At 39.3% G+C, this 21,666-nt stretch overlaps 1 protein-coding gene across 1 annotated transcript in view; it reads left to right on the top strand.

Annotated features, from left to right (window-relative positions):
* VSTM2B (V-set and transmembrane domain containing 2B) overlaps positions 1-21,666 on the top strand; it is a 186,150-nt gene that overhangs the window by 114,250 nt on the left and 50,234 nt on the right. The window lies entirely within an intron of this gene.

The following is a 21,666-nucleotide window of genomic DNA, read 5'->3' as shown; positions in this document are numbered from 1 at the left end:
TGATGTTTGTTTTTTTTTCTTTGATATACTGATTTGGCAAGATTGGATTTTTTTACAAAAATGCACCAGGTTTTATCAGAATGCTATTGGAAATCACTGGTATCTTTTTTTGTCAAAATTAGAATGTAGCATCTTGTTTCAGCTATTATGCAGTGAAGTTTGAAAAATCCTTCTGAAAACAAAGTTGTTTGATCCTCCTGAAAGAAAGTATTTCTGAGATCTCATTTTGCTGTAAGTAATGACATTTCAGCTGGCAGGAAAACAAAGTTCCCCATAGAAAGGTGATGTAGCACAGCTTCAATATGAAGCTATTTTACTAGGAAGTAATACCTTGGAGAACTGTGAGTGAAAGATACCCTTGTTTTTAGCAGGGACACGTTACAAGTAAAATCCTCATCATCACTTCTTAGTAGAAAATTATATTAAATAGTAGCACAGCATTTCAACACAATGTGTCATTTTCCTCTGTGTTTAGCCACCACAGGTTTCACAAACTTCCAGTCTAACTGCAGAATATAGATATTTGCTGGACTCAGAGCATCAGCATAAGCATATCTGACTTTTTTAACAAATGTATAGTTGAAATCTAAGAATGTAATAGGCAATGTAGGGGCAGAGGCAAGAGGATGTGTAAGTCTGCCAGCTTTGCTAAGGGCTGGGACAGGAAAAGGGATTGTTCACTTGAGTACCCTCTACTGCTAGATTTGTGGGGATTGTTATTTTGAGTATTCAGCACTTGAATTCCTGGTATTTTCATGCTGTTTCCCCACATATTATTTTTCTGTTGGTAAACAGTTGTGGGAGGAGATAATGCATCACCTCTGTAAATGTATTGATGCTAGAAATTGGATCCATTCTCTTAGATGGGCTGTGCTGGCAAGGCAGGTATATTTAGAGGTCTTATACTGCTAGGATGATTTTTTTTTTCTTTGAATAATGTAAACCATTTATCTTTTTTTCTCACTCTGGAGAGAACATTTCCTGCAACTTAAAAAAGGCAATAAAAATACTTATCTGAGAACCACACTGGGCCTTGGAGGTATTTAAAGTTCTCCTTGTCCCAGAGCTCCTTTGAAGTGGTTTCGCTGTGAGATTTCCCTAAAAACTGCAGGAATGGACCCTCCATTAAGAATGAAGATATGTTCCAAGTGTACTCTCATGACCTTGTATTTTCAGAGCCTCTATTCACCCAATATTGGGATTTGCTCTTCTATTCTATATTGATGAAAGTGTCTTTTAGTCTAAATGAAATATATTTGTACTCATGGTACTGTTTCTGAGTTCTCAACTCATAAGGTTATTTGCATACTGAAGAGGTGATGATTTTGTTCTAATTCCACTCATTTTATTTGACGTATTTCTGATTTGTAAGAATAAAACATTTCTTTAGTTCAGAGGATCATTATGGAGAGAAAGGAGCTTAATATTCTCCTCCTGTTTCTTATGTGCGGTGTGGTGGAAAGATGAAAGTTAATCTCTAGCCACTCCACTTCCTTGCAAAGAGGAGTCAGTGAAGCCTCATTTGTGTTTGTGAGCCCCACCTGAAAAAGCAGGTGAAGCATCAGATTTCTTTATGTAGTCAATTTTTCCTAGTTAGGTTTGCACCTATTAATTCAGTAACATCAAAATGCACTTGGCTTGGTCTGCAAAGAGCATGGAGTTAAACATCAGTACAGCCAAATCTGCTGTGGTGCTGCTGATTCTGTGGTCATGTGCTATTCTGTACTGTTGGCATTTGTGCTAAGGGGGTATTGGAGAAACTGCAGCTTTCTTTGAGCAGCAAAAAGACCCCAGGAAACCTGTGGAGGCTTTTCTTCTGATAACCTCAAGATGATCACTGCTGTGGTGAAGACAGGGCAGACCTACAGGTGAAGCTGACTCACAGGTTCCTTGGTAAGACTATGCTCACTTGCAGTTTTCCGGCCCCTGGATGAAACCTGTGATTCTTGTGCAGGTTGTGCTTGGTGCTGCTGGGTTAATGACAATGTGCTGAGTGTGCTGCCAGCCTGGAGCTGCTCTGCAGGTCCCTGCCTTGAGGTGCACTGAGCACACCTTCAGGGAGAGGAGATGGCTCCTGTGTAGCTCCAGGAATAAACAGTCTAGAGATCATTTTATAGTGGCCATGAAGATTTGTTCCTAGTGCTCTAATGCTGTACTTGTGAAAGTGTCAGAGAATTGTTCAAGACTGCTGTTGGGTTTGGTGTGTCAAACTGCCTTCCAGAAAATATACAGTAAAAACCCAGATACCAGATGAGCACACCTGCACAGGAGAAGAAGCTCAGTGTCAGTAGCCTTTGATTATTACTGATTTTATAGTTTTATCTATCAATGTCATTTAGTTGTTTTAATTTGGGCTTAGATTTTTTTCCCCCTTGTCTTTACTGTCTCCTTATTGAATTTTCTGTCTTTTTTAATAATTGAGTACGTATGAGTTACCCTTGTCAATTAAGTGTAGTTGACAAGATTTGTGTAATACAAGAAGGTGGGGATAACAGGAAAAGGGCGGTGTGAGAATGGGTTTACCTGTTTGCTTTAAAGAAGTTCTCCCTGCTTCGTAAAATTATAGTGTAGACAGAGTAAATATTAGTTGTAGAGCTGATTGACATACAGAGTAGACTTTCCACAGTGCTTTGTCTCAGCTAGCAACAACAGCATGAAATTCCCCAGGCATTCAAGTGTTTTTGTCTACCCAGGGGCTTTAGAGAGAGCTCTCTGGAGAAAAGTGTGCCCTTTTACTAGGTCCTTTTTAACAGCAAATCTGAACCATTCAGTACAGTGAATGGCTTGGGGAGGGGGCCTGTGTGCTCCAGTAAGGAGTAGGACTTTGGCATCAAGCTGCTGAATACAGATTTCTGTGTTGCTTTATTTTGTAGGTCATTGTTCATGGGAAGCTGTTGAATAGTATTTTGTTTTGGCTTTTAAATATTTTTTAAACTATATTTTTTAAACTATATTTTATACTTTTTAAAAGTATATACTTTATATAAAGATGGTTATCTCAGTCTGCCTTCTTCTGGGAGTTGATTTTACTCCTCTTGTATCCTAGTTCTGTCTTTGACTCTTCCTTCAACTTGAGCTCTGTCACTGAAATTTGTGTAGAATTCATATTTTGTTTCCAGTAAGGCCAATCCATGTTTGCTTTATTTTCTACCTGCAAATGCCCTTCTCCTGATTGCTTTTATGACTAAGCAAAAATTGTTAACAGAGCAGTCTGATGTGAGCATAGATTTCTGTTAATCTTACAAACCTTAACGAGCATATGCTTAAAAGAGACATCTCAGCTTGTTTTTTTGAGACTAAGTATAGATAGTTCTTGCTACTTGGGTCAATCTTGAAGAAACACTCAGCAAAGATTTTTGGACATTGTAGCTTTATGATGATCTTTTATCCTGGGAGGCTGAATAGGAATATATATGTGGAAGTTGCTACAAATTATGTTTACAGTGTGCTGATACGGCCCCTGCTTGTTAGCTATGGGCCAGTCATTACAGTGGCAACTTTCAGTGTCCATCAGGGCTCTCCAAGGCTTATTGTAGGGGATTGTACTAGATGACCTTTAGAGGTCCCTTCCAACCCAAAACATTCTATGGTTCTACCATCATTAAGGGGTAGAGAAGGTCGTGCTGTTTCTTTGGGCAGAGTAGATCAATTCCCATTACTTTGGTAAGATAAAACCATTTGAATGTGGAACCTCCTTTGTGTTTAGCTTCCCATGCTCTTGGCAGCTTCAACCTATGTTAAATTGTTTCACTCCAGGTGAATTCAAGAGGTATGTGAATGTGCTTTGCCACTCTTCAGGAAATAACTTTTCTTTTTGTTCCTTGTGAAGCTGCTCATTGTGTGTCAAAAATAACAGTCTGGTGGTACAGAGCAGTGTTGCATGAAGTGGTTTCAAACTTCTTTGACTTAAGTGTTTTCCAGGGGAATTCAAGGGACTACAACCATTCTCAAAAAAAAGTCTTCATAAGCAAGCAAATGAAGTCAGGTAGTCAAATTAAAACAATTGCAATGTTTGTTCTGTTTATGAAAGAAATAAAATAGAATAAAAAGAAGGGGGAATTTTTGTTACTTTACAGGCAGGCTGCCTGATCTCTGGCTGGCATAAAAAGGTGCAGTTTCACTGCGAAATAACTTATTTGATTGAAAAGTGATTAAATGTCATTGCTGGAAAAATGCAAGAAAGATGGCTTAGGACAAATTCTGGATGGCTTGTGTAGGGCAGTTATCCCAGATGGTACTCTCCATGTTACATCACAGCAATGTTCATAGAGGGGAGCAGGAATCTTGACATCTGTGTCAGCTGCAGAGACAAGTGCATCTGGCAGACAGGCCATTCTCTGCAGTCTTGCAGTAAGTCATTGCTATTTTAAAATTCCTGGGGTGAGCTGGAATTGCTAAGCATTCTCTACTTGATAGGCTGGCTGGTTATCTACAGTTTAGCTGCAGACATGCTTTGATTGAAAGATGTCAGCACTGAGTTTTGAGCTGCCAGAGTTTGTGGTTGGGACAGACCATCTCACAATAATCAGGGTTTTTTGGAATTGTCCAAGGGACCAGCCCATTGGCCATAGCCTTCCCAACTGCTGTAAAATCCTCTGTCTGTTTTACAAGACTTTAGTCCTCCTAAACATTCGGGCTGTGGCCACTGCTTTCTCTTCCTAAGGACAGAAAAATGAAATGACTACTTCTATCATTTTGTACTTGTGTGGACAAGTGATCATAAACTCACTGGCTTTTCTGGGCTTGTTTTTGGGTATCATAACAGCTCTTGTTCTGCATAAGTGCAGTTGTTTCAGGAAACTGTTTCAAGAATGCTAGAACAAGCTGTTGTAGGTGGTACTCCAAGCTGCCTGTCTGTTACCTAGGCTCAATTTTTAATCTGGTTATTTGTGTCACAGCTGAATCTTTGCCTCTCATGCTTGGTTGTCCCAGTCTCCTCCCCAAGTGTGAAGTTAGGGTGCTTCAGACTTGGTTCTTGTGCCAAAATTTAAACAGAGAAGAGGAATAACAGGTTGAGCTTCCTTGCAAGTCCTAACTTGAATAGCTTTGCTTCCATGGCCATGCCTTGGGGTGCTGCTAGTGTGTGTTTCCTGCCAATGTTGATCAGAGGTAGAGGGAACCGTCTTCTCCCAGGTCGGTGTCTAGAAACTCATTTCCCTGTCCTGTAAGAGGATTTTACAAAGCAATTGCTCTGTCAAATTGTGTCATAGTGATTTCCAATAATTCATAGTGCATTGTACATGGAAACAAACTGCTTAACTTCAGGAAATTAAGGTTGAAAAAGAACTCTCACCCTTTTAGATGGCTTTGTTTTTCCTTCTTTCTCCCCCTTCTCCCCACTACCTCCTCTTGATCTATACTACCACATTTTGATGTACTTGCTACCTCTAGCAGATCTGTGCAGTTACCTTTTGTGTGGCTTTTCTGAAGCCTGTATGAACACTCAAAGGTCATATTGAGAATGTTTTCTCTAACACTTAGACTTAAATGTTTTCATTTTCCAGGGCATTCACTAGAACAGTTTTCCCTTGGAGGAGTCTCTTGTTATTTGTGCTTGAAGTGTGAGAAGTCTATTGACCCTTTAAGGCACTAATATTCAACTATTTGCTTGTGGTTCTTTACTAGATAAATTACTAATTTAGGGTGAAATCATACTCTTTAGTGGCTCCCTGTTCATAAATCACAATTTGACATCTTTTTCTCTGGGGGAAGATTGCTGTTTGCAGTATGCTCTGCCACCAGAACAGATGACAATATTAGTTTATCAGGAGAAACATATATTTTAAAAACAAATCCAAGTGCAATAAGTTCCCAGCTGTCTGTGTTGCTGCTTGAATGTGGGGTGTTGGGGTTTTTTTTGTTGGTTTGTTGGTTTTTTTTTGCCAGACTGTCTCTGTGATCTTGAGCTCAGAAGCTTTTGTATAGAAAGCAGAGTAATCCGAAATGGAATGTATGATCAAATGCACGTAACAGGGAAAGCAGTATTTCAATTTGACAATGCTTTGACAGCCTGTACAGGTATTAGACTAGATTATGCTGATGAGAAATGACACCACTTTCTATTAAGCAGCATTTAATCAAGAATAAGATTCTACTAAAGCTGGAATCCAGAATTTTCAGTAGTCTGTTAAGAGGTTATTGTTTTAAATTCTACCACAAAATCTGTGGCTAGATTTTTAAAGGTGTTTTAAGCCCCTGATTCTTGTAGAACTGGAACTTTTTGTTGTATGTTGATGTCTTGCCTTTCTAACTAGCATATGAGGCACATTGAACAAGTGTATGGTCCCTGCATATATGACTTGCAATCGCTTTTTGCAGGAGTGAGACAGAGGAACTATAGTGTTTGTCCTCCCTCTCCTAGATGGCAGAAATGGAAATCTGTATCTCAAGCCCTTGTGCTTAACAACAGGGCACCCCACCTACCTTGCTGCTGCCAAGACAAGCAGAGTAGCACCTCAATCCATCTTTTTTTGCTGGGCTGTTGATGGCCATATGCCTCTGTTTAGAATAGTGGGAGAAGCTTATTTCACTGCTCTCCCATGCAATATGTTTTCCCCATCTGTGGCTGTATGACCTTGTCTCTGCTCCCCTTGACTTGCACCTTGCCAAAGTGGCTGGGAGGTTGTGAGTGATGGCTCAGCCCACTCAGAGACCTGAGAAGGGAACATGTTCCTAGAAAGCTAAGCTACTTTTGGGTAGGCAGGTGTAATGCACTGAGTCTGCTCTTTGTTCCCTTGTGGGGCTCTGCTCTGTTGGGCCACCAAAGCTTTGAGCAAGCAGAGAGAGGCCTTGGAGTGAACCCATGAGTATTCTGTGGGACCTTGCCACCTGTTCCTTCTCTGCAAAATAGGAGCAGTGGGAACTCTTCATTCTGATCAAACTTGTGTTCTCTGTTCTCCTTTTCTCAAACACCGTTTTGGGGCAAGTTGAAGAAAAATTACCAAGAAACAGGAGGGAGGAAGGGAAAGGAGAAGATGCTCTAACTCAGTTCTGCTTCTGGCACCAGCAACTTCTACATCCATTCCTGCCCTTTTTGCCCCTTTCCCTATCTGATGACTGATGTCAGAGCTCTGTTGCTACACCTTCCTCTTCTACCATTATAAATGCTGCTGATGTTGTCTGCAAATGTGTTTTCCGTGTGTGCATCAGGTTAGGGAACACTTGAGTAAGGTGCTCTCCACATTCCCTGTCCCCTCATTCAGGGAGCGACAGGGACCTGGCAGCTGCAGCAGCCAGTCTTGCTAAATGCATTTTTAAAAAAGCAAAAGCCACGAGTTCTTTTTTATTCCAGTAGAGTATTGCTGGCATAAGAACACTTTTCCCACAGGTCTGGAAATGTCTTTACATCCTTAATGTGTCTTTACTTCAGAGAAAAAAGGCACGTGTGATTAATTCTTACATGTATGCTATTTGAGTCTATTTGAAATCATGCGTGTATATATGCAAGGTAATTAATTTCCATTCTTCAGAAGTAAGGGAGCGAGAGAAGATTTTTTTCCTTTTCTTTTCTGCGGTGACAGGGTAAGGATTCAAACTTAGTAACTTTTTTTCTCCCGGTTCTGTGCTGTAGCTTCCACATCAGACTTCTTGGGAAAGTAAAGTCCTTACGCAGAAGAGCTTCAAGCAATAAAAAAGTGAATTATCAAGAAAGATATATTTGAGAGATTATCAGCATGCAGCACAAATCAAGGAAAATCAAGCAGCAATTTCTGATAATTCACTTACTTTTGGAAGAGAAATCATCTTTCTGAAGGATGTTATCATGGTAAAAGCAATAAGAGGAATGGTTACCTGTTGGAACTAAGGCTCCAGTGTCAGTTGCCTCATGAAATTATTTGGCAGTGTAGTTCATGTACACTGGGTTTGGTTTTCTGTGGTTGCCTGTTTTAAAATGTCCCTCAGGATAAGAACTTAAGTGCATAGCTGTAGAGTTTTCAGATTTTATTCACCAGCTAGAATCCTCTTCAGTGTCCAGGTAGGCAGGGTTATGACCGCTACCAAAAGGAAATACAGGTAAAAAAGGTGAAGGAAGACCAAGTGACAGACTTTTTTTGTGCAATATCTTCTTTAGCTTTGCTCAGAAAAAAAATTATTTTAGCTCCTCAGAAACAAATTTAACACACCCAGCAAATTTGATACAATTGCTTGTCTTTTCCACTCATGATGTAACTCATAAAATTGTCTTGCACCATTTATGTGGAGTCTGTTGTACTTGACATAAAAAGATAGAAAGAAGTAGTTTCATGAAGACTGCAGCATGTTCCTCTGGGAGTTAAGAAACTCAATTTTCCCTAAACATAATTAATATCTTCCCCATTATGAACTCAGGGAAGGTCCATGTAGCCTGAAATGGCAGCAGACTAATCGTCAGAAGAGAGACAGGGCTGAGAGAATCATATGCTAGGTACACATTTAGAAAATTAACTTCAGGAAAAATCAGAGAGGCACTAACATCAGGCTTTGTGGCTGTGCTTTACCGCCTAGACAAACAAAAGATGTGACTTTCACTGACCTGCAGCAGTTGTTTTGCAGCACAGTGGATTGTTTCAGCAGCACCACTATCACATTCCAATTGCATATAAGGGGCTAAAGTCCTTCCTTGGTGCAATCCTCTTCACTTTGTTGAAGGAGCAACCTAGCTGAATTTGGCTTATGTTTTCTGTGAGTTGGAGCCTTTTACCAGAGATGTGGCTATTAAAAGGAGAGGTCAGGCAAGATCTATTCCCCTTCCACACACTCCCACCATCCCCCACCCCCTGCCCGAAATATTTTCCTCAATAATTATGGACCATGGCATTTATCACCAGGAATTGCACCTATCTTTTTGTCAGATGTAATGCAGGCTGGCCAAAGCCTTCAAGAGCATGGTGGTGTTGCTAACTGACTGAGGAGGAACATTGATAGACTGTGGCATCTCCATGTGGAGGAGGATACTAAACATTCATACCTCCCACGGAAGCCAGAGAGTTCAGCATGTTTTAATTCTGACTGGCTTCACATATTAGAACCAAGTCCTACATTTGCCTGTTATCTGTGCTTGTCTGGTGATGATCAAATCTGCTGGTGTTATCCTGTTTGAATAGGTCAACAGCATTAATTGGTTTTCATGCATCTTGTATATTGAGCATGCAAAACGTAGACTATCTTGCCAAGAATAGAAGCAGAAGCAAATTGAGGAGTGCTTATGTTGGGGTAATCGTAAGATGCTTCCAGGTAATTTTAAGAAATGAGTTGTTTAAGTCACTCAGGTAGCACTAAATTACTACATCTAGAGCAATGTGCTGTGTTTTCTATCAGTAATTTTTTCATTTTTTTTAATTAGATCCCTTGCTGTAGCTATTGCCTTCTAGCTGTGGAACTGTTATACTTTAGCTGCAGTAGGTACAAAGATTAGAATACAAACTGTGTTTAGCTCTCAGCAGGAGAATGAGTTTAAAAATGGTTCAGTGAGTGAGTGCACAGCAATTTTAAAAGTGGGGTGTACCACAGATCAAGGAGTAGTTCTGAGAATCTTTTTCAGCTAATGCATGAGGAACATATCCAGGGTAAAGACTATGCAGATGTACCAGAAAAGACAGCCCTGGATACAAAGTGGGCTATTTTTGTGTAGATAGTCAAGGCCAGTTGGCTTTTACTAAACATCAGAGATGAAATTTGTTTTATAAATTGGTTATTTTCAACGTAGTAGAGACTTTCATCTCTGCACAGTGGTATTATCAGAAGTCCTTGCAGCTAAAGAAGCCATGGGGAATGTCACTTGCATGTTCAAAGGACTCTCTTCCTATTTCCCTGCTGTTGATAGGTCAAGAGCAATTCTAGTGTAGTCTAAACAGTCAGACTGACAAAGACCCTGTCCTGATTGTCACTGCAAAATATAAGGCCCTGATCCTGCAAATCTGGCCTGTCTTCACAGGGGGTGAGAAGGGTGGTGAGACACTGGAACAGGCTGCCCAGAGATGTTGTGGGGGCTCCATCCCTGGAAGTGTTCAAGGGCAGGTTGAATGGGGCTCTGAGCAGCTCGTTCTAGTGGGAGGTGTCCCTGCCCATTCAGGGGAGTTGGAACTCAATGATCTTTAAGGTCCCTTCCAATTAAAAAAATTCTGTGATTCTGTGCAAGTAACCTGCTCTGTGCTCCTTATGGAATGGCCTTCTCCAGTAGCATCTCTTAAAAACTTTGTCTCAGCATGTTTAAGCACTGGAAGATAGGATTTCAGGCTCTTGAAACAGAATGTTCAGCAAAGACTGCTGAACCATATGGAATGTACTGACACAGCTTTATTAGCTCTTTCTTACTTCTGGAGACAATGACTTGGCAGGCCTTATGCAGAAAGATTTGGAAAAAAACCTGGGAATGCAATGCAGAAGCACTGGCTTACAGCCACAGCTCATCCAACACTGCAGTTGGAATACATTTTCTTTGGGTGTACTCCAAAGGGAGGGCAATGTCTGATGTACTTGGGGATGGGGGCGGGTAGATGTAAAAGCACAAAACTGCAAAATTGGCACAAATATACTGAAGATATGAGTGAGCAAATCACTTTTAACTGGCACCAATAAAATCTTAAAGATGGAATAGCTACATTTAATTTCTTCCTACTTTTCCCTGCTTTTTCTGGGCTTTCTTTCCCTTTTCTAAAGCTGAAATTTTACATGTTTTTAATTGATATTAATGTTAACACTAGGCTAGTGCATTCTTTAAAACAAGACCTACGTGTTAGCTGAGCTACAGCAAGTGTCCTTGTTTTTATTGTTTCTGCAAAATGTCAACTGCAGTGCTGCCTGAGTATTAACATCCAGCCCTACAGTCTGGAATAACTGTTTGCATTTGCTAATTCACCATGTATTTACTTATGTGCTGTTGGGTAGTAGATATCTAGCAGAATTGTCTTGCTGTTTGTATATTTAATAATCTGGCTAAAAGATAAGATGTATGATCAGACTGTAGCAGTCTCAGTTATTAAAAATAATCCTGTGTAACAGTGCTTCATTTGCATCTGTTTAATTCAAGTGTTATGTTTTCAGTCAGATTGCATGGTGGATGTTTAGGGGAAAGCCCAACCTGGTTTCAGCCAAAGAGCATCGTGAGTTTGAGTCTTCTTTGCTGTTTATTCTTCTCGCAATGTATTTTTTTCCCGTGTATCACTCTGAAATATGTATGAATACTTCCAATCATGATCCCTGGCAATCTGCACAGTCTAAGGGGGATTACATAGGCTATTTCTATTAAAATTTATTATTTCTTATACATTTTCTGGAGGACAGAATTTGTACAGGAGATATTGGAGCAATGTCCTTGTGCCTCCAAAGAGCTGAAAGAAGAGCAAATAGAGAACAATGCAACAACAACAAAGGCTTAAGTGCCAGTAGATTGTCCATAAATAGCTGATTAAGTTGAATATACCTTTCTGTAAAGCAAGGCAATGTGTGCCTTGTATTAAAATGAAGTAGATTATTAAAAACATAGAGGTTATCAAGACAAATATTTTCAAAGCAAGATCTGCTTTATTGGGAAAGCCTCTCAAGAGAAGGGGTTGAAGATTTTTCATACACAATTTTGTAGGATGAGATTGGTCAAAACTGATCAGTCTAGGCTCAGTGCTACAGTAAGTAATGGAAGACAGCCTCAGGATTTTTCTGTCTATTGTGCTTCCATGAATATTCTCCAAATTCAGGTCACTCAAATCATTAGGTACTGATCACAGATGAACGTTTCCTAGCCTGTTTGCATTTTTCAGTATGCGCTCAAAGGGTTAGCAATTGTGGATGCAAATTTAAGAAGACTTAAGGATGGAAGAGCTGAGCTAGTTCTGCATTTCATTGAAGTTCTAAGGCCAGCAATTGTGGAGTGTGCCTGAAGCTCTTAGAAACACAAATCCTAGTTTCCCGTAAGTTAATTGTAAATGTTTAAGTTTTAAACAATGGTTTCAATCTTCTAATATTAAGGGTTCTAAAATTTCTATTTTCAAGCTGTCTTTGTAGAATTTCTCATACTTGGCAAGAATAAACAGACTGTTCCTACAGTTATAGTATTTACAGCTCACCATAGTAGCTGTTTCATGAGTAGCAGTGAAACTAATACATCTGTTGTTTATCTGTCTGAACAGGAGACGTTTTCAAGGTGGAGTCAACAGACCTGCCATTGCAGTGTGAAGTTCCTAAGAACCCAAAGTTTAGTTTAGTATCGTACATGCTAGCATCTTATTTCAAGAAACACTTTGCTTTGCAAGGCTCGAGTTAGGCATTTGTGATACTTATCTTCTAGGACATCACTGTTAGTGTAAAATTCTTCTTTGAGTGCTCTGTGGCCTGTTACGGGTTGGGGATGGGCTCTGGTAATCCAATGGCAGATGATGAAATGCATATGTTTGGTTTCTGTTTCTCATTTCTGTACTTAGCATCCAAAAAAATGTGTGTACCCACTTGCTGTGGTAGTTGATTTCTAATTTCTTCCTTGATATTTTTTTGTTGCTGTTGTGAGAACAAATGCCACCACAAGAAAAAGCTGGTGTTGTGTGTTTCTGGTATAGCCAACCATCTTTCATTTCACTTCAGTGCTGCTAGCTCTTGAAGTTTACAGTGAGGCCCTTGTAGGAGGAGCATAAGAGCCGTTGATATCAATCAGGACATCTAGGGGACTTTGGGATCTTTTTTAAAGGATCTTGAAGTTTTAGTTTTGCTGTTGATCTCAGAAGTCTCTATTAATGAAGTGTGAATAAAAAGAAAGTTTGCTATAATAATCCATGGTAACATGGTCATGCACTAGAGTGAGAAGATATTCCAGAAAGAATATTTGCACTCTGGTCCTCTCTGAAGCCACATGGACACAGGAAAGCTGTGTAAAAAATACACATTTGAAGCTATAAACATTTATCAAAAGGTGACCTTTAGAGTTTTGGTGTTGAATGAGAAAGAGAGAGGTCATACAATCAGAAGAGGTTTTAAAAGGCACTTGGTTGCTAAGACTGTGACTGCAGCTGGCTAAAAGTCTTCTGAATGCCTGTTGCAATGTGCAACCCTTATCCTCTTCCTCAACACAAACACACCAGCCTGTATTTTCTGATTAGAATAATAATCCATAAAATGCCACAGGTAACCTTTCCAGCCGCTCTGCCAAGCTCAGCTATCTTTTCTGTGACCCTCACAGGGCATCATTCACTCCAATCATCCACAGCTTGCCAAAGCTTTTATTTCTGTTTCGTGACAGGGTTTATGGCTTCACTTCAGACAAATGAGATGTCCTCAGGACTGACTGACTCATCACTGAGTGGTCTGAAAAGCAACAGACAGGTCCCCCAGCTTTCTCAGCCAGAGCTCCAACATCTGACAATTATAAAATTTCATTATGCAACAATTCTGCAATTGCAGAGCCAGATGATGTCATGCACTGAGTTGCTGCCACAAACAGAGAGCATGCTTTACAAAATCAGAAGTGGGTACTGGTGATGCCTTGAGACTGCAAAAGCTCATACACCTCTTTCAGATCTAGCAGTGAGAAATGACACACTATCTTGAACGATTATCTGAGCTTTAAAAACTAATACAAAACTCATGCAGGATCCATTTATTAAAACTACTTGAAACATCATGTATCAACGTAACTGGAAGCTAAGCTGAGGAAAAGCCTTTTGTTTTTTGCTAAGCAAATTCATTGCAGCTTAACTGTGAAAAGTTCTCAGGGACATTTTTCAGTGTGAGACTGTTGCCTGAATTTGTCTCGTTTCTTGAATGTGCTGTCAGGATGAAAAATGTCACCAACAAATCAGCTACAGAAATTCAAGAACGTGGGAATTTGTTGGTTTTGGGTTTTGGGGTTGGTTTTTTTGTTTTGTTTTTAATTGGAGAAGGAGCCAGGGTTTTACAGCTTCTGAGGTTTGTGTCATCTTCATGTTTTGAATTTAGGAGTAGCAAGAACAGTCAAGTCAAGCCTGGAGTCGGGCAGCATAGGTAGTGTTCTGGCTCTGCTGGAATCAAAGGGGTTTATTTCAGAAGAACTAATGTGATTATGTAGAGGTTGGTGCTGGTCTCTTCTCACAGGTAATTAGTGATATAACAAGAGGGAATGGCTTCAAGCTGCAACAGCATAGGTTTAGACTGGACTTTAGGAAAAAAATTTCACAGAAAGAGTGATTAGACACTGGAATGGGCTGCCCAGGGAGATGGTTGAGTCACCATCCCTGGATGTGATTAAGGATCATTTGGATGTGGTATTGGTGGATATGGTTTAGGGGAGAACTTTGTAGAGTAGGGATGATGGTTGTACTTGGTGATCCCAAGGGTCTTTTCCAACCTGAATAGTTCTATGATGCTATTTAACAGTCTGTTTCCGTGTACCACCTAATAGGTTGTAAAGCTCATTGTACTCCAAATACTGTCTGGGTGGTAATGAAGGCTGGGTTTAAAGTTAGTGCTGTTCTTTGGTAGTTATTTGTGGTTAGTGTTTGTCTTTAGTTCTTTGGTGATTTCACCAGAAAAGAGCTGGGAAATTCACTCATTAAATCAAAGGAATTTCCATACTGGCCTTCAGTGAGTGCAGTGGCAGTCTGAGTCTGCTGCAAAATCCTTCAGAGAGAGGAAGCTGCTATAAACTGCAAAACCCCATAGGATACTCTGAATGGGAACTCTCAGCATTTTTTCCACCCCCAAAGCTACTATACAAACTTAAGCATCTTACAGCCTATGTGCATGTGTTCTTACATTGCCAAGACCCACTCTAAGAGAGAGGTTTATTTTAACTGGGTTAAAAATGAAAACTAGCATACACATTTTTGAAACTGCTGGTGACTGTAACAAATGAGAAAGGTACTCTGCAAAGCTTAGGTATGTGGGATCAGAAATTCTATTTATCTGTAACTATTTGGATTATTTGTATTTCTCCTGAAAGGCCATTTTCCCATGCAAACCTCTCCCATCACTAAGAGCCAGATTATATCAAGGCTGAGAGGGAGAGAGGACCCCTCAGTCTAGAAGCTGAAGAACAAATCCTGTCAGAAAGACAAATCTGGCCATTTTAACAGGGACTTTGATCTGACTGCAGACAGCTGCATTCTGTAAATTGACTCTGAAAAAACATCAGAAGAGTATTCTCCAGTTATCCACTGAGCAGAAACTTTTCTTATTTGCAGTAGCTATCATGTCTTTTACATAAAGCTGTGAGAGAATCATGTTATAAAGTTCAAGCATCCTATCCATATTAATTTTTTCAGATTTGTTTCCTCTAATTTCTGATTAAAATGTGTAGCCACTGTGATAGAGGTGCACTGCTGCAGCTTCTTCTTTCATGTGAAGGTGCAGATAATGTCAGGAAAACAAATGGAAGAGAAAAGCTGTCTGATTGAAAGTAAATACTTAGAGCAGTTTCAGCAGTCCTTTGGGTGGGAGCTAATATAAAGTTGCTTAGTAAATCAGTAAACAAGTTAAAATGTGCACAAAAAAGATAAAGAAGTAGAATACTGTCTGAAATGAAGGGCTCTTAGGAAATAAATCAAGCAATCAAATATGTGAAGAGCGGGACAGAATCTCAATCCCCTGCACTGCTGAAGGCAGACGCGACTTCCTTCTCACACTTCCACGTGTCTCGGGTTATTGGCCTTGATTTTAAATATTTTGTAGTTCTGTCAAGACTTACTTGACCATTATGGCCAGTGTGCCTTGATTACAGTCTTTTCACTGGAAGATTGAAGAGAATTCTCATCATTACCATTAACACTCTAACAGTAACTCCTCCAAAGCTTGTGCCTATGTTTGTGTATTTGTCTTCAATAGGTGGAGATAATTACTATTATTTTCAGGTTTTCAGAGCTAATCTTTACAAAATATACTTGTTTCCACTAAACAGGTAAAGCTGCAATAAAATTGTCTCTTAGACTTACAAAAGGCAAGAAATCTGTAGCTTAGTTTCTTTGGAAACTGAGCCCTCAGAAACCCACTGTGCACCTTTGAGAAATCTGTAATAATGCTTAAGCTGCTACTGCCCCATTTTTTTTGCATGCCTGGCAGAGTCTCACAGTTTGCATTGGGTTTATGTATATCTTCTGGGCTGTAGGAGGCATGTAGTTGAGTCTTATTTCAAGTTTTTGAAGGTAGATGCTCTTTCCCATATTTATCTTACTAGAATGTTCTCTCATTAATAGTCAAAGCGTTATGGTGGAGAAACATTTCAGACTCACGGGTTATGAAGTGGTTGCAGAGAGGATGATACTCACTTTGAGGAAACACATCTTCAGTACCACAGCACAGTTTTACTTGGCTCCTGTGAATCAAACCAGTACCATGAGAAAAGTAAGTTCAGGTTTTAAATAGATTACCTAGGTGTCCAGTTTGAAGACTTACATCCAGTGGTTTTGACCAACAGCTGTTCAAAACATAGGATTTTCATTTAGAAATTAAGACAGATCAGAAAAAAATTTGTAAAACAACAAACTCCATGGTCTTAACCAGTCTGATGCATCAGTACATTCTGAACAGGAAAGGCCTTCCTCTTAAATTTGAGAAAAGGTCTAGGCATATTTGCCATCTTCTGGGGCTCACCTGCTTACTAGTAAGAGTTGTGCTGGCCAGTGCTCCCAGCAGAAATATTGCTGCTTAGGAAGGCCAAATAGACACGGTTTTGCTGATAATGCTTGCCCTCACGGTATCTCATTAGACTAGCAAACAGTGTGTCATCCCTGTGTTCCCAAGTGACCATGACCAGATACCAGCTTTGAGGAAGCATTGGCAGTGTATAATCTTCCCTGCAGTCTCACTGCTTCCTGATCCTGAAGGCTCTGCTGCAGCATGAAAGTCCTGTATTTTGGATTTGACCCATTAACAATCCTTGGCTGTAAAATCAGTTTAGGTGTCCATTTCCTGTTTTGTCCCTTGTCAAAATCCAAGCATTGTTTTCTTTTTCTTTACTGTCAGCGTACTTCATACATCTTTCACCCTGCAAGCAAAAGTAAAAGTTGCTCGGCAGCTTGTCAAAAAATGTTTCACTTTGCTCTCTTGTATCCTGACCAAGCCAGAGGGGACAATGCCAGTCCCTGTGGCTGCTGTACTTGCGTCAGCTCTGGACCCAGGCTTAACAGTGCTTAGTGACCCCTGTGCCCATCATATGCATCAGAAACTTTTTATAAACCATAGAATTAAACTTCTGTCAAGCACTATGTGAAGCAATCAGTGTGGCTGAATAATTCTGCCTGGGTAGCCCCTAAGTATAGACAAGAATAAATAATTATTCAAGGCCTTTCAATCAGCCAGGACCACACTTCGTCAGGGAGTCAACAAGAATAGGGACTGTGGCCTAAGCCTTTAACCAGTAATCCAAACTAATTTCCTCTCTTTCTTAAATGTTCCATAATTTGAAAGCTTTTTAAACAAGGAATAAAAGTTTATAAAATACATCCTTTCTAAATGAGTTTAGCAAAACTCTCACAGAAGGTATAATTAGTGATATAGTTACATCTTCTAAGTCAGTATGGCTTTGTGCAAAAAATTTTATATGAAATTTTCATCTTCCCAATTTGCGCTGAACTTGAAAATGTTATCAATACAAACGCTCTTTTAGATCCAGAGATAGGGAAAGCCATTCCTTGCCACTTACAGTCTTTTTTTTTTTTTTTTGTCTTGTATTGCAATAAGGATTCAGTATCTAGATAATGTGTCAAAACTATGCATAGGGTCTATAGGTAAATGGTATGTTCAACACATCTTGCTTTCAGAGAAGCAAGAGTCATAGAATGTCTTAGGTTGGAAGGCACTTCCAAAGGTAATATAGTCCAACCCCTCTGGGATGCATCTCATCAAGTCCCATGGGCTTGTGTATGTTCAGGTTCCTCAGATGGTCAAGAACTTTGCTTACAGTGGGATGGACTTTGTCTCTTACAATTAATCATAGATCATGAAGTGGTGTGTCCAAGGCCTTGAAAACTTATTCTGAGATATATGGATCCTTTAATATTGAGCATACAGACTGGACTGTTGCAGTTTATTTTCTAGTTTTTCATGTTGCATTTATTTTTTGCTGCACATCACTGTCATTGAGCCACATCACTTTGTTTCCTTTTATTTCCTTTTTTCATTCATTAAAATAAAATTAATTTTAAAACACAATCAAATTAATATCTGTGCTTATCAAACAGGCCACATTTTGCCTCTTCATATTGTACAGTTCCCAGTTATGTTATGGCTTTTAGTGAACTGGAAGTATTAAAGATAAAAATCTGGTTCTGTGATTAAGGAGAGAATAATTTTGTCATAGAAGAGCTAATTGTAGATGATAGTGATAATTTTCACAAGTTTTTGTTTCCTTTGGGATTATTGAAATGTTTGTGAACCCGTTCCACAATTTCCTAATCTATTCTGCCTTCAGAAATATTTCATAAATATTACGAACAAGCAAAAAGCTGACAAGCTATGGGTTGTTCATGAAGCAAGTTTTGAAATTCAGTTTTGAGTCTCTGCATGTTTTTTCATGAAAAATAGTTCTTTGTTTTTTTAATTAGTCAATGAGATCAATCACATTCTACCTGTTAGGCATAACTTAATCAACATTTACATAATGAGAGAAAAATATGCTTGGTCAGAGAAATCTGCTTGTGCCTGCTGTTGCTTCTGTCTGAAGCTCTAGGCAAGTTTTATAGAACATCCTTGTTTTGATATCACCTGAACATTGAATTATTTACATTTTCAGCAGATGTTAGCCAAAACACTTCACAAAATCATAAATGGAAGAGGAAAAGAAATTTCTAGCTATGTATTGGTATGTTTAAATGGGCAACAGTTTTCTGGATGTCACATTTTTGAGAACAGAACTTAATCTTAAAATAGTAATTTGTTCCCATAACTGCATACTGTTTCATGAATTCTCATGAATTCCTGCTTTCTTTGCAGATAATTTTTGCTGGCATAAGGCATCAGTTTATTAACATGTCCATCCTGTAATGAGAAAAACAATTCCATTTGATAGTTACTTCTCTGTATTCATCCTATCTGTTTCAGAATTAATGTCATTTCTATAGGTCTGTACTATATTCTGACATGCAATGTCTGGATAATCAACATCCCTAGATAAACCTCTCTGCTTCAGGCCTTCCATTCAATAATATTCAGAATGACAGAGCTTGGTGGTTTTACCATTCTCACGTTTTTATCCCATCCTTTCTGATTACACACTTAACTCTCCTGTTATTTTACTGAGGTTTTAATTGTGTTTCCTGCCTCACCTCCCCTGACCTCTCTGTTCTGGGCTACAGTTCTGCTTGGCTTCTGGCCGCAGTGCAATAGAGGCTGGGTGGGCTTGGCCAGAAGTAGGGCAGCAATTGTCACCTTCTCATGGGCCAGGCACAATGAGAGCTGCTTTGCCTGTTGCACATTAGGCTTTTTGTTTGCATGTCACTATAGCTTAATTTCATGGTTTAGGTCTTTTGAAATGGTAGCGTGTTTAGTGCTGATCAGATTAACGTGACAAAATTAATAAAGTACTTTAATATACAGCGAGAAGAGACTGAAGGGATTTGAAATTAGGGAGACAGATGAACAAAGGCAGTTCTTAAATGAACATTTTTAGAAGTAGCTTAACATTATAAAGATTAATATGAATTAATTTACATATATAATACAATGTACAGAATACAATTCAAACTGATTACTAATTCTACAAACACTTTTCTTTTAAAAGAAGAGCTACATAAAATAGGTGTATCTGTTTTCTTCCCCTGGCCCAGTAAACATGCTTAAACAAAATTACAGCAGGAGCCAGTCATTCTCAGATGTCCTCATGTCACGTGCCTTTGTCTTGGACTGTACAGGCACAGCCATCCCACATGTTGATTCTAGCGTGAGTATTCTTATTTTACAGCTGATCAAAGCATAGATAGTCATAAATAATGGTAACACCAATAATCAACATTTATGATAATGTTGAGCCAAAACAAGTTGGTCAGTAATCTGCTGGTTGGTTGCTCAGGGAAGTAAGAATAAAAAAGCCTAAAGAACCAAGGAGTAATACATAAGAACAGAAGTAATTTTATGCAAGCTATCTTAAGTAAAAGTGTCTTCCAGCACACAAATGTGTAAGCTTCAGCCTAGAATATAGACATTGCATTGAGTATGTTCAGTCTCTGATTTCTCTGTTCTTCTGAGCATTCCCTGCTCATCTTTCCTTAATGTAGTTTGTTGTAGGGATATACCTGTTATCTGTCCAGTTGCAATGTTTACCTATATGTTTGGGAAGAACAGAGTATAAGTTCAGACTGAGAGCTCTCCTAAAACCCATCAGCTAGCACTAAGATTAGCAAAACTAATATGGGATTTCCTGTATTGTCTGACTGAATCTTATGTATTCAAAATCATAATAACAAATAGGATGGTATTTCCTGTACTTGCACAACATCTGCTATTTCCTTACATGCAGACAATAAGACAATACCACATTCTCAAGCTGCAAACCTCCCTGACACGTATACATAAGAAATGTCACTTTGTACCTCGAATATTGCAGATGATCACTGAGAAAGGGGAGAGAGATATGATTGAGCATCAAATACAGGAATAAAGATCTTTTAAAAAGGCACAGTTGCAACAGATGATGACACCTTCCCTGATCCCCATGCAAGCTGCATGTTATGGAACACGCATTGCTGTCTCAGCCCTCACTTGGAGTGGTGGCAGTTTCTCACTTTAATTTTAGTTTTAAATTTTTTTGCATTATTTATCACCTTATACAAAGTCTGTGGGTTGTGCAGGTAGCATGCTGCCCTAGCCATCTTCTACTCTGGAATAAGGTATCCCCCAAATCCAGTCAAATACAGAGTCAGTCGATTGATCCAAGGACCATTAAGGATATCAAAAAAAAAAAAAAAAGTTGGAGATTGGTTTGTTTGCTGCAGCTGGAAACTTCATTTCATTACGTAAATTATTTTCCTGAAAGCTGCTAAGAAGGATTGTGGTCTATAATTAGAATAATACCCCACAGGATTACGTTCACAAATGTAATTATATAATCATTTAAAACTAAATTGTGCCATGAAACTACAGAGTTTTTCAAAGCGTCTTACAGGAGTCACTCCTGGGACCCCTCCCCTGCTACAGAAACCATGCCAGAACCAAACCAGCACAAAGGGGGAGGCAATTCCTTGTGTCCTAGTACCGAGATGACTGTCCTGCCTTCCTTGGAGAAACGCTGCAGTATGTTCTTACCAAGTGGTACAGGGTGTGTCATCACTGCTCCTTGCAGCAGTGCTCAGGATACACAGCCCTGGCTTCACAGTGATATGAGTATGCTGAACCTCTTCCCATGCTTGAACCTGTGTGAAGGTTTCAGTGCAGTTTATGGAGGAACATTGATACAAAACTATTTTGCATTAAATTCATTTCACTGCTCTTCTGCCTGAAGTGATGGAACAGAAACCTGAAATAGAGCAGTATTAATGGGTGCTTTTCTTCTTCACGTTTGCAAAGCCCTTTTTAATATATTTACACAATTGATATGACATTGTCACATTCTTTTTTACATTGGTTTCCTCATGGTACCTTGTCTCTTGCACACATGAAACAGTATTATAAAGTTAGCTTAGTGTAGCACAGTGTACTGAAACTCCAGAAATAAAAAGAAGTATATTGCCCTGTTAGGATTTAATCCACTGTCCTTTCAGGTTGCAAACCCCTGGTTAGTGAGCCAGTGGGCAATAG

Source organism: Apus apus, chromosome 11, assembly GCF_020740795.1.
Source record: "Apus apus isolate bApuApu2 chromosome 11, bApuApu2.pri.cur, whole genome shotgun sequence".
NCBI classification, from domain to species: domain Eukaryota; kingdom Metazoa; phylum Chordata; class Aves; order Apodiformes; family Apodidae; genus Apus; species Apus apus.
The sequence above is the reverse complement of the archived record's forward strand: the minus strand, read 5'-3'. Positions and strand labels throughout refer to the sequence as shown.